This window comes from Panthera onca, chromosome B1, assembly GCF_046562875.1.
Source record: "Panthera onca isolate mPanOnc1 chromosome B1, mPanOnc1 haplotype 2, whole genome shotgun sequence".
NCBI lineage: Eukaryota > Metazoa > Chordata > Mammalia > Carnivora > Felidae > Panthera > Panthera onca.
The window spans coordinates 106,256,589-106,268,199 of NC_138342.1; the positions used below are offsets into that span (position 1 = coordinate 106,256,589).

At 36.7% G+C, this 11,611-nt stretch overlaps 1 pseudogene; it reads right to left on the reverse strand.

Annotated features, from left to right (window-relative positions):
* Positions 1 to 275: 275 nt before the first annotated feature.
* LOC132693014 (nucleoporin p58/p45-like) lies at positions 276 to 9,536 on the reverse strand (annotated as a pseudogene).
* Positions 9,537 to 11,611: the final 2,075 nt, after the last annotated feature.

Here is an 11,611-nt window from a genome sequence, read left to right on the forward strand (position 1 = left end):
TTTTTAATTTTTTTAATGTTTTTATTTATTTTTGAAGGAGAGAGAGAGACAGCATGAGCAGGGGAGGAGCAGAGAGAGAGGGAGACACAGATTCCGAAGCAGGCTCCAGGCTCTGAGCTGCCAGCACAGAGCCCGACGTGGGGCTCAAACCCACAAACTGTGAGATCATGACCTGAGCCGAAGCCGGACGCTCAACCGACTGAGCCACCCAGGCGCCCCTCGGCAGTGGCATTGCGAAAGCAAAAGCTCGTTCCAAAATTTTCAGTGTGAAGACCCTACACCACTTGCTTGCAGATCATTCCCAATACTTGTGTTGAATCTGTACTAAACTCTGGACCTGTCACCATCCTTGCTAAGCTTAGTGTCGCCAAGGTCGTGATGGCAGCTTCACGGGCATGTTACTGAGAAGCATGGGTCTGGTAGGAACTCTGGGTGCATTCTGCCATTTCTTAGCTTCTGCTAGCCTGACTTCAAACATGTCTATACCATTTTCCAACATTTTTCTATAGAGAAGGTATTACTCTTTGAGCACTTTTACACTTTTAATAATAGACCGAAGTTGTAGAGCCAAAGCTACAAATGTTAGTAAGTTTTCTACAGAACCCTTGATAAATCTTGAGTGGTTATAGGTCAATTATTTGCTTGAGTGACAAGACAGTTTTCTAGTTGTTCAATCTGCTGTCTGTACTGTTGAAGCTATAGCTGGAAGTGCTGAACTGTGGTTGGGACATAGTCGGCAGAAGCTGTATTTTTATTTTGAAGTCTGTGCAGTAGTTCCTGGGTTCTGAATGCTATATGTGCCTTATTTAACTCCTGAGTAACTTATATTTTTAAGTTGTTGATATCAAGAGTATTTTTTTGCTCATCCACAGATACCCAATGACAGAAGGTACTTTAAAGCCTTAATATCTTTTTTTTTTTTATTTTTTAATGAGGGGGTGCAGGAGAGGCAGAGGGAGAGGGAGAGAGAGAGAATCTTAAGTAGGCTCCATGCTAAGCAAGGCTCCATGCTGAGCAAGGCTCAATCCCACGATCTTGAGATCATGACCCAAGCCGAAATCCAGAGTCGGATGCTTAATTGATTGACTCACCCAGGTGCCCCAGAGCCTTAATACTTCTTAAACTTTGATCATTGCTTATTTTTTTTGTATTGATTTTTGTTCCTTCACAAATTTCTTAAGATTTTCCATATCCTGGCAAAGGACATGAGGAAGGTTTTCATCCTTCAGTGCTTTGTTATCTTCTGGTCATCCTCCTCTTTTCTCACTCTTTTTATATTATTAGCTACTAAAATCTATACCACTAAGTTCTTCACTGGCCACAGTTGAAGTAGCTACAGTAGATGCCAAAGTCATGCCCATATCCTCCTGTTCAAGTTTTGATTGTTGTGCTTGAACTTTGGAAACTCAAACCTCCCAAACCAGCTATGTGTAGGTAAGTGTCAGTGTACATGTTAAGTCTGAGTCTGGGTCTATGTATAAGTCTAACCCATCCTAGAGGAAGGGTTGTTGATGCAGTTGTAGTTTTTGCTCTTGGTCCACCCAAATTATTTGGAGTAAATCCCATGGAAGCTCCTGGGTTGATACCAGAACAGACGAAACGGTGCCACCACCAGCTGAGTAGAAGTAAAAGAGTAAATGGTGTAGCATTTGCTGCAGGACTTCTGTATTATTATAATTTTTTTAGCGGTCCTTCAATTATTTTCAAGTTTATTTATTTATTTTGAGAGAGAGAGGGAGAGAGAGAGAGAGAGAGAATGAGTGGGGGAGGGGTAGAGAGAGAGGGAAAGAGAATTCCAAGCAGGATCCATGCTGGCACAGCTTAGAACCCGATGTGGGGCCTGAACCCAGGAACCATGAGATCATGAACTGAGCTGAAATTAAGAGTCAGTCGTCTAACTGACTAAGCCACCCAGCCACCTCAGGACTACTGAATTCTAAACTGGAGCCTGTTAACAGCTGCAGATGCCTCTGGCATTCCTCGAGTTCATCCGGTAGTTACCGTTATTATCGTTCCTGTATTTTTTTCCCCTTCTAGAGTGAACTCAGTGGCAGGCTTATATCCCAAAAGTCTGGTTCCAAAATCTCTGAAGGAGCAAATGGGGGTGATGTTGCAGATGTGGATTTCCAAAATTGAGCCCCTCAGAAGGGGCTCATACAGCACCTGGAACTTAGGAGTCTATTCAACAAGCATTTACTCCTTCGATGATTATAGCACGGGGGCAGGGTGGTGACACTAGATTCTTCTGGCCTGGTTGTGGCCATACCACTGGTGGCTGTTGGTGCCGGAGCCTAGTGTCTGGCTCTCGACTGAATTCTCACTGCCAGGGAGTTTTAGATATTCACATGGCTGGAAGCTCAAATGCCGGTCATCTTCAGACCCCGTCTGGCAGGACCTTCCGGCCCCAGAACAGAAAACCACAACCTGGGACACATGCCGATTTTATTTTGTATCTTACTTTGCTGGTAACCACTTAACAAGAGCTATCACTTACACCTCAGTGTTCCTGTCTCTAAAATAGTGTTACTGTCACACATTCGTAATGACATTGTTGTGTGTATGCATACTTTTCCTTTTTAGTTCATGGCGTATTTTCTGTTATCACATAATGTTATAAGGAACGTTTTCTCGATGTGGAGTGATTTTCTTCCTCTGTTTCCTCTATATTTCAGGTTAGTGGTTTTTGATGTTTCAGTCTTTCAGAAATATGTAAATAGACTTAAAGTTCACCTCTTAGTCATCGTTAACTTTAAATATCACTGTCGTTTCTTGTCTGCCTTTCTATTCCTCCCCCTTCCCTTTGATATGATTTATTTTAACAAGTGACTGTAGCACTTGCTAATGTAGTTTTATATGTAAGTATCATTTGCTATTATTAGTCTTCGTGCTCATATAATTACATGCATTTTTAAGTAATTAGAGCAGTGCTAACATTATTCATCTGTAAAACATCACTGAGCTAGTTTCTTTTTTTTCAATAAAAAAATGCATTGAGCTAGGTTTTTTTTTTTTTCAAATTTTAGTTGACAGATTGATAAACCATACAAAGATTTTAATATTTTCCAAACAGGGCTTCACAGACAATACTTTAACAATATTTGTGTGCATACCAATAGGTTTACATGTTTATTGGAAAGAACATTTTTTTAAAATGAGTTTTGATGCTTGAAGCTTTAGATTTGGATGTCAGTATGAATTGTGGGCTCTTGGGAATTTTCTTTTCCTTCAGAACCTCTTTTTCTTTTCGTCTGTAAAATAATAACTAATATTTATCAGAAAGAGGTTTGAAAATATTAAATAAGATAATACTTGTAAAGCACCCAAGAAAGAGCTTGATGACTTAAGATGAGTTCCATAAGTATATAACCCATCAATTCCCACCTTTTATGTAACCAAATCCCTCTTAAATTATATCACTGTTAACATTTTGTTGTGAAATCTAAAACTGTACTCCTAGAGAAAGGTGGTAGGTTTTTCTTTTTCTTTCTTTTTTTTTTTTTTTTAAAGTAAAAACCACCATATTTTTACAACAGGGAATGTTTCATTCTTAGCTATTTTTCTTTTCTCAATACAAAAGATTTCTGTGAATGATTTCAGTTTTTCTTAGCTGTATAATATACTAATTTTAATGGAAAATATTAAATACAGAGTCACTTTAAAGCACTATCACATAATTTACAATATATTTTTTCTTCTAGATGTGGTATATTGTCTTTATTAAATTTAGTAAACACTAGTTAGATTGTCATTTATCTAATGAAAGTGCTTTTAGTAGCAAATGACATTAACAGAAATAAGAACAACTCTAATTACCTTGAAGAATGATTTGACGTACTTTAAAAAAATATCCTATGTGTTGCCTTCTCTGCTGCAGGTTTTAGAAACATCAAAGAAAACAGAGCTATCCTGTTCTCAGGAAACTTACATGATTGGTGAGGGGATATAATATCAACAAATAAAGTGTCTTGAGTAGTGACAAAAACTTTGAATAAATGTAAAGCTGGATGATGAAAATATTATCTGGTACCAGTGAGGACACTGTGTGGTTTTAAATGGAAGCCAGTTTCTCTCTAGTAAGGAAAACAAGTGAAGTAAGGGAAAAGGCAATATTTTGTGAAACTCGGTTTCAGGCAGAAGAAGCAGTAAGTGCAAAGGCCCTAAGGTGAGTGTGTGTTTTACATGTTTGAGAAACAGGAAAAAAAAAAAAAAAAGCCACCTGGCCTAGGGTAAAAAGGGGTTTTGGTAAGAGATAATACTGCAAAAGAATTAAGGAAGGCCCCATGCTTGTGAGACCTAGCAGGCCATTGTCTTGCCTTTGGATTTTATTCCCTATATGGGGAGCTTTTAGAGAATGCTGAGCAGAGAAGTAGTTAGATCTTACTTTGTGTTTAAAAGATCACTACCACCTGTGTAGTTAATTGACTGTGAAAGAACAGTAATGAAAAAGGGAGACTGATTAGGGACCGGTTGTATTAACTCAGGTGATGGCTGATGCTGATCTGGTTCAGGGAGACAGGGTAGAGACGTGAGAAGTAGTAGGGTCTAAACATATTTTGAAGGTAGAACAAAAATAATTTCCTAATATGAGGCTATATGTGGGATGTGAGAGAAAATAAAAGATTTTCTGAGTACCTGGAAGAAGGCACATCACAGGATTTATTGGCTCAATTAACACAACAATCCAGGCTCCAAGTACCCTTTGATCAGTTTTCTGGCTCTGCTGCCTTGTGATCCTCTTGGTGTTACCTTTCTCTATTGGCTGGTCTGATCTTTCACGGAGCTAAAGTAACTGGAGAAATTCAAATGCCCCATCTGTAATCATACTACTCAGAAGGGAGAATTTTCTTCCAAATACTATCAAATTAAAATCATAAATTTCCCTCTGCTAGATCCAATTAGATTATATTTCCACATCTGAGCCAATCACAGGGGACAAGAGAATGCCATTATGCTCTTGTCAGAGGGTTTCAGTGACCTAACTGTCATAACAGAGGCCTCAATAGTCAAAGTGTGTCTTAAAGATTCTTTGTGTTGCATTAACCATCGATTAAAAAAAACTTCAGGCTCCTACATAAACACATGTAATCTACCAATCTACTTGACACACTGATTTTAAAAGCCATTTGATTAATTGGAGTTGTGCTATACCTGCCCAATGAGTATCGCATTTTCAACTTCAAGTCAGTGCTTTTGTTCATGTTTTCCTTCGTTTGGAGCATCCCTTCTTCTTAACTTGGACGATCTACATTATAATCATCTTCTGTGGCAAGCACAAGCTCTGCTTTCTTCAAAACCTTCCACCAAGGGGCACCTGGGTGGCTCAGTAGGTTGAGTGGCTGACTTCAGCTCAGGTCATGATCTCGCAGTCTGTGAGTTCGAGCCCCCCATCAGGCTCTGTGCTGACAGATTGGAGCCTGGAGTCTGCTTCGGTTTCTGTGTCTCCCTCTCTCTCTGCCCCTCCCCCACTTGTATTCTGTCTCCCTCTATCTCTGCCCTTCCCCCACTTGTATTCTGTCTCTCTCTCTCTCTCTCTCTCAAAAATAAACATTTAAACAAATGAACAGAAACCTACCACCAATACAGCAGTGCTCATTGCTCTCACATTCACCAACCATTACACTGTATATGGCATTAGCATGGTGTTCTTACATTTGATTACACATAATGTAATATAGTTTTTTTAATTCATTTTAATTTGCTAATTGCACTCTATCCTCAATTAGATTTTTGAGAGCCAAACTAGGAGGGGGGACATGACAAATACTAGCTTTGTATTCATTCATAGGGAATTCATTTTGAGAACATACTTGTCTTTGAATAAGTATTTATAATTTATAGGATAACATGTATTTATTCTATTGATAATTAATTATAATGATAATTACATTGATAACTAATCAAATATTGATTTTGATTAATTGGCACATTATTAGAGCATCCTTTAATTATTGCTACAGTTTACTACCAACCAACTAGCATACAGATGATCTTTAGATCACAAAAGAATATTTCTAAAATGTATGTAAAAATTCCACAGAAGAGGGGTGCCTGGTGGCTCAGTCAGGTGAGCGTCCGACTTGAGCTCAGGTCATGATCTCAGGGTTTATGCATTCAAGCGCAGCATGGGACTCACTGCTGTCAGTGCAGAGCCAACTTCAGGTCCTCTCTCCCCCTCTCTCTCTGCCCCTCCCCTGCTCAAACTCTCTCAAAAATAAATAAAATATTTTGTTTAAATCCATAGAAGAAAATGGATAAATTAAAGAATAATTGACTTACAAGCTCATTTTTTGTGTTCTAGCCTACTTATTGCCAGAGAGAAAAGAGGCAAACAGAGAAAGAGAACACAAAAAAGAGTGAGGAAAGTGAAAAGAGAGCAGTGAAAGAAAAATGAAAGAGAAAGAGATTTGGGTGCTTAGATGGCTTAGTTGGTTAAGCATCCGAATCTTGATTTCAGCTCAGGTCACGATTTCAAGGTCGTAAGATTAAGCCCTGTGTCAGAGTGCGGATCACCGAGCCTACTTGAGATTGTCTCTCTCTCTCTCTCTCTCTCTCTCTCTCTCTCTCTCTCTCTCTTTTCTCTCTTTCTCTCTCTCCCTCTGCCCCATCCCTTACTTGCACTCAAACTTTCTCTCTTTCAAATAAATAAATAAAAAGAGAAAAAGATTTGAAAGTTACTATTTCAAAGTAACTATCTAATATTTAAAACCATACATAGCTATTAAAAATATTTTTCTGGTGATGAGTTTTTAGATAAAACACCAAAAAAAGCGATCCAAACATCTAGTCCATGAAAAAGAATAGGTAGTACCTTATGAAAATTAGAACTTTTGCTTTGCAAAAGACACTATTAAAAGAATGAAAAGACAAGCCAAAGACTGGGAGAAGCCAGGAGCAAAACACATATCTAATAAAGGACTCATATCCGAAATATACAAAGAACTCTTAAAATTCAACAAATAGAAAATGTATAATCATTTTTTAAAAAGTGGGTAAAAGATCTGAACAGACCTTACCAAAAAAGATATACAGGTGGCAAAATACACATATAAACATATTAACATTATTGTCATCAGAGGATTACACATTAAAATAACAAGATATCAACTACACATTAATTAGAATGGCAAAAATCCTAAACACTGACAATGTCAATAACTGCCAAGAAAGCAGAGCAACAAAACTCTCATTCATTTCTGGGAGTGATTGAAAATGACACATCCACTATAGGAGAAAATTTGCCAGTTTCTTACAAATCTAAACATAATTTTACCGTATGATATAGCACCACTTCTTCTAAAGTATTTAGCTTAATGATTTGAAAAGTTTTCCACTCTAAGACTTGCATGCTTTATGAATAATTGCCAAAAACTGGAAGCAACCAACAGATAAACTGCTACATTTATACAATGGAATATTATTCAGCCATAAAAAGAAATCAGCTATTAAGGCAGGGAAAGCAATGAATGAATCTTTTTTAGTTATGTTTAATTAATTAATCAACTAATTAATTCGTTTAAATAACCAATCACTTAACTAATTAGCCAGTTGATTAATTGACTAATTGATCTTTAATTAATTAAAGTGAATTACATTATTTAGGTTTTTGTTTTGTTTTGTTTTGTTTGTTTTATATTTGAGAGACAGAGAGAGAGAGAGCACAAGCAGACGAGGGGCAGAGAGAGGGAGACACAAAATCTGACGCATGTTCCAGGCTCCGAGCTGTCAGCACAGAGCCTGACATGGGGCTCAAACTCACAGACCGTGAAATCATGACCTGAGCCGAAGTTGGACGCTTAACCCACCGAGCCACCCAGGTGCCCACATTAATTAGTTTTTAAAAGTAGGCCTCATGCCCAACATGGGGCTTGGACTCATGACCCTGAGATCAAGAGTTGCATGTTCTACTGACTGAGACAGCTAGGCATCTCAGCAATGGATGCAACTTAAATGCATATTTTTAAGTGAAAGAAGTCAGTCTGAAAAGGCTACAAAATCTGTAATTCTAATGATATCACCTATGGAAAAGACAAAATTATAAAAATTGCATAAATACCAGTAGTTGTCAGGAGTTTGTGGGGGAGAAGAAGGTTGAATAAGTAAAGCACAGGGGATTTTTTTAGGGCAGTGAAAATATTCTAAATGATACAGTCATGGTAGATACATGAAACTGTGTAATTGTTAAAATAGAACTTTACAACATAAAAAATAAACCTTAATGTATGTAAATTTCAAAAAAAAAAAAAAATAGGAGACTGGGAGTTCCCAGGATGAAATGTGGAATGCTATAAAAGAATCTCACATATTACAAATATATGAAACAACTTCAAACACGTTGGTAGCCTGAGTAACTTGGAAAATGAGTGAAGTTTTCATGACTAAAGTCAAGAGGAATTATACATTATCACTGTGGTCTAGTTGAACACTTTGTTTCCTATAGGTATACAGGTTAACAATTCTGTAACCACTCTGTGTATACTGAGATTAAGTCAATGGATAAAGGTGGTTTGAATCTAGGTTTCTTATTGGTAGTTTGCAGACAAGCAAGAGAAGGAGGCTGGAATGATCCATCTGGTAAGGAGTTAGACTTGGAGTCCTCAAAACACATGCAGATTTAGTTTACTATAGGCAGGTATTTACATATACAAGTACAGATATGTATAGATTCAGGGGTTAGCATACATACATAAATACATTTCCTTACACTGTTGATTGAGAGGACCTGGTTTCAATGATATATAGCTATGTGCATACATAACACCCAGATCTCAGTTTCTAACACTGTTCTCCAATAACAGAAACCAAACTCCTTGAAGAAAGACTGATTTTTAGTATTCGTGCAGAAAATATACATGATGAGCCTACAGCACCTTGTAACATCAGAAACTAAGAAAAGACCTCCATATACAAGCACAAACATGAGGTATAAGAGGTATATGAGGTATATTAGACACCCGAAGAGATTCTAAAGGCCAGGACCGAAACAATTTGAGCAACAAAATAAGAAAAGCAGTATTGGATTATAACCCAGTACAAAAAGTGCATACAGATACAAATGAATGATTGAATAATTGAATGAATGAATGAATGAGAAGAGACAAATTTCTTGTGCAGAAGAATTCCAAATAATTTGTATAGATAACGAGCCCTCAAGGAGTTGGTGAATCACTCCCGACCTTTCATATGCAGGCTGCACATAGTGACTTCCTTCCAAGGAAGACAGTACAGAAAGGGGACAGGGTGGGAAAGAGTAACATTTTATTGGAGAAACATGAAAAACTCTGCCTGAGGCAGGAACTTAAGATCAACATGAGCAGTAATAAGTCATGTATCCTTGATAAGATATGAAAATAGTATTTCATTGCTGTGGTCTTCTTCCTCAAACTCCATACCTAGTATAATTATGAGAAAAAAATCAGACAAATTTCTGTTGCGAGACAAGCTCAAATTACCTGACCAGTACTCTCAGAACTGTCAAGGACATCAAAGACAAGAAAAGTCTGAGAAACTGTCACAGCCGTGAGCACATGAGGGTACATGATAACTAAATATAATGTAGGATCCTAGATGGGATCCTGAACATAAAAAAGAACATTAGGTAAAAACTATGGAAGTCTGAATAAGCTATGGATTTCAGTTAATAATAATAATATATCTCCACTGGTTCAGTAATTATAACAAATGTGGTATGCTAATGTAACATGTTACTAAGAGAAAATGGGTGCAAAATCTGGGAACTCTCTGTACTACCTTCACAATTTTCTGTAAATCTAAAATTGTTTTACAATTTAAAACTGGATTCTAAAAGTACTTAAATCCTTACTCTTCAGCGAAACAAAACCAAACAAATTATTTGTCGCTTTAAATATGAGACAGGGGATCTAAGTCAATTCATTGTAATAAGAGGCTCTACAAAGCATATTAATGCTAAAAGAGAACTCTGTGCAAGTAGTTCACCCCTCTAATCCTAACTAATTTCTTAAGAATCCAGAACAGACTTTGTCTGGATGGCAATGCTGTGACAACCTTGGAATGTGGAAACATCTGGATGGTCATTTTCTGTCCTTTTATATTCTGCCTCTAAAAATGTCTGACTGAGGATTTCAAGGCAAAATAGCATTAAAACATTCTGAAGAAGAACATATTAAAATACTTTCAAAAAGGGAAGAATTCTAGTTCTGGTGGAGAAAAATCATTTGTCATCCACATAGCATTAGCAATTCTTATTACTGAACCCCAATCTTTAATGATAAAGACCACCTTTGTAATGCAGGCCTGTAGGCATTTCTTGTATTAATGAAATCCTCTGAATGCCCTAAATAATTGAGTGTTCAGAAGCCAGCAACTCAAATTGAAGTTAGAAGTGTTGTTTGTACAGGTGGCTTGCCCACTGGGAGTCAAAATTCTTACTTCTGTTGTCCATATCAATTATTCTGAGACTTTGTCTGTTTAGCGTCTGGCAGTTTTGTTACAACAGAAGACTTTTTCTAAAAACTGCTGACACAACATTTATCGAATTATCCTAAGAGTGACATTCTGTTTTCAAATAAGAGGAATCCAGAGGAGAAGGAAAGCCTTGGATGCTTAAATATTAAGTGAGTTATAGGATTCTCTCAGATTTAAACAAAATGGGTCAACTAAAATTATTTGTAGTGTGCGGTCTGCAAATAATCCTTTCTGAAATACTTTAGTTTCTTTTTAAGGGATAGTATTTTAAAACACTTAGGATTTAGTATTTTTAAACTTTACTTTAGATTTGTAACATTTTGATTGTTTTGAATCTTGAATTCAAACCAACATAAAAAATATGTGGTGCTTTGAAATGTATGTTTATTGCTTAATTTTTAAGTATTAATAGAAAATTATGTTATGTACATGCAGAAACACATATATAAGACCGATAATTATGAGAGCATCCTGAATGCTTCTTACTTAGAGATTCTCTGAATTTTGGCTTTGTGGATAAAATTAACCAAACCCCCCGAGGAAATTAGCAAAAGCTTGTCATTTGACCATGGCTTTTGCACTGGCCCTTGGATTGCCAAACAGCTGACTGCCCACTGCAGTTCCTTTCTGACAACTCTGAACTTGTTTATGATCAATAATAATTATGATCATATCTAATTACTATTAATGATATTAATATTTATTGTTATTTGGGTATATTATTAATAATTAAATATGTACTTTCAAATTTGAAAGCATTCTTGGTATAACTTGAAGGGAAAAATCTCATTATGTATATTTATGTTGAAATTCCGTCATTTTAAGTATACATGTATATTTTTTGCAAAAGGAAAAAAATATTGTCATATTTGATGATTGTGATGCTGTGAATTTTGTTTTAAAAAATTTAAGAGCTTTAAATTAGATAAGTAGAGACTTTTTAAATGTTTATTTATTTATTTATTTTGAGAGAGAATGTATGTGCAAGCACAAGTTGGGAAGGGGCAGAGAGAGGGAGAATCTCAAGCAGGCTCCGTCCTCAGTGGGAAGCTGCATGTGGGGCTCCATTTACAACCATGAGATCACGACCTGAGCTGAAATCAAGAGTTAGCCGACTTGGCTAAGGCGTCCTGACAAGTATTTTATGATTAAAGTGACAACAGTGGAT